The sequence below is a fragment of the Varroa destructor genome, unplaced genomic scaffold (genome assembly GCF_002443255.2).
Source record: "Varroa destructor unplaced genomic scaffold, Vdes_3.0 BEIS01000004.1, whole genome shotgun sequence".
Lineage (NCBI taxonomy): Eukaryota > Metazoa > Arthropoda > Arachnida > Mesostigmata > Varroidae > Varroa > Varroa destructor.
In genome coordinates, this window is record NW_019211457.1 from 18,583,335 (window position 1) to 18,586,073 (window position 2,739).

Below are 2,739 nucleotides of genomic sequence, written 5' to 3' on the forward strand. Positions count from 1 at the left end.
TTTACACATTTCAGCGGATTGCATACGTAGGTATTCGGCGAAGTGGGTAGAGACACAGGCACAGCTGGATAAGCGCACTCGGTTATATTCGTACGCTCAATATGGTATCGCTTGGTCCGCTGACCCAATAGACTGTGGCCATCATTATAAGCCTTTCGGTTATTGTCATATTATACTAAGACGTTTGATTGTTAATTAGACTGGATTTAATCCAAGTACGATTAAGGGGAAAAGCACGACTATATATTCCAATAGTCGCCATACCGATGGCGCATCATGCAAAACATCATATAAACATCTATATCCCTTAACTAGCCGTAATTAGAAATATGTAGTCTGCAATCACGCGGCAGATTTTTTGTAGGTGAACGTGATTGACAAGCTATGGACAAGCAAGAGTAATTTGCTACTAAAATCTCTAGATTCCCTTCAGGAGAAACATGTTATGCACATGGACCTCTTTAACCAGTCCTGCCGTTTTGAGATCGTGCCATGCACACAAGCTTGCCATGGCCTGCTCGAGGTTGACACGTTTTGCATTTGTGTAAAACAACACAGACACATCCTAATCAAGGCAAATATCAAGGGTTTTTGCTACAAATATAACAATAGACGCCTTTGTATATGACATATGTGATACATATGAAAGGCTGAGCCGTCCTTGTCACGTTGCTAAGCTTGCTACATTAAGCACATAGCAAAAAGTACACCGTGTCGATGCTTTCGAACTGTGTTTCAGATACAAAACGTGACGTTCAGCGTTTCCAAGGAATGCGTGCCTTACTGTATTTTGTTAGAACTGCTCATTGACATGAAAAATGATGAAGCTCGACTAGCTACCTCTGGCCGTGTTAAAAAAGGTCTGTCCACACTTATTGACATTCGGCAACGAATTCGATATGCCACCGCGTCATTCTCTGATCCTGATCTCGCTCACACTTCAGTGGTAGAGTATATTTGCCATCTGTTTATTCTGCGGTTAATGGCAGAATCCAGCAAATAGCTGTTTGGCCGCAGGACAGCGCTAGCCCTATACGCACTATCGATAAATTGATCGACGGACTCCACTGGCATTCGTCTTGCTAACCTTGAGCATCAACAGCGTAGCTGCTACCAGTAGAAAATGTCCAAGGTTTCCTAGAGCCAACAAATATGATTTGCGAGCTTTGTTAAGTTGTAGCTGAACCGGCTTGCTAAAGTGTTTGACGGCTTCAAAGTATGTGTTAGAGTTAAGGTTTTCTAAATACGTACTTTTGTTTGCATGTTGGGATCTCTTCGCGTCTTAAAGTGGACCCAGTTCGAAATATTCGAAAAGTTCATTCCAAGGAGTTATATTCCAAGCATTCTAAACACAGCTTTCAAAAGTTGCGCCACTCGACCGACAAAGATCGCTTATTTCAATGTGCGGCAATGCAGGCGTATCCAGAGAAAAATTTTGTGACATCAGCTATTTTACTGAAGCTTCGTTGAGCCTTCGTAGGTGAAACGGACATAATGAGATTCATATTATTTCAGGAAATAAAACGACTTAATTTAAATGAAGTCATTATATATAGTACCGGCTTATTTTCATATTTACTTCGGTTAGTATAAAAAAGCCGCTATCTTCAAAACACATGAACCCGGGTAAGAACAATCCATAAAGCGTCATATTCGGATCGGTACGTGTCACCCTACCTGACAGCGCTCCTGCTCTGGCGAGTATATCTGCTCTGACTCTCATTCGAGCGTCGGAGTCTGATTTGAGCATGACTTCCTACTTAACTATGTCGTATTTCGCGCCGATTGCACCTTTGTAGACAGACAGGCTATTACCTGTGCCGATAATGCACAGTCTATAGTGGACTGGTGGGATCTACAGTGTCGTTTAAACATCAGTTCGGATACACGTGCCTGAATGACGTTTTATACTTGATTAAACGCGCAATCATCAGACGTTTACGCGGTGCAAAGATGTTAAGACGTTAGGTTTATTTATTGAAAATCGACAAAGAGACCCAGAGGGCAGTCATTTGTCTATCTAACAATGCCGATTCTCTATTGGTATCATTTGTTATTCGGCTCCACCTGTCGTGTTGCGTAGGTAAACGGGTTAGGACAAGTTGTGTATCGTGCTATAGCTGCATTTGTTTAGTGAATGAGTGAGTGAGACTATGAACGTCGTGAAGAAAGGACGTTTTTTACCTCATATCGTTAAAAACACGGGTAACTATATAATACTGTTTTTCATTAGTACCAAGCGTGCCTTACATTTTGCCAGTCACTATTTCGAGCACTTGTTGCAATAGCACCAAAGGTCCCAGAAATAATTAGGCTCGCTAATTCTAAAAGTCCACGACAGAAGCTTGATTTCGCGTTTGTTCAAGCTCGTCACCGTCTTTGTCAGACTAGGCCAGAATGAAAAGTTTTAACCTGACATAGCTACTTCGAGGGTTCTGGCGATAGCTAGCTAGAATTTGCAAGGGTCAAACGTGATTGATAAGAAATCTTCTTTATCTACCGTATTAGTATAGGTTATTTTAAATTGGCCGAAAGATAGTACACTTTGCCTTTGCAAGTACATCTGCTTGAAGTACATAGAGAATCACATGTCGTTTTCTGTAAAAAAAAAGTTCCGACTTTTACCGGGAAAATAATAAATCGGCGCCTTATGGCCTCGTTTACGGAGATCTATTGTTCTCTATAGGTCTGACCACGTTCTGTAAATGGGTACGTAGTAAAAGTCAATGCCGTTTTTAG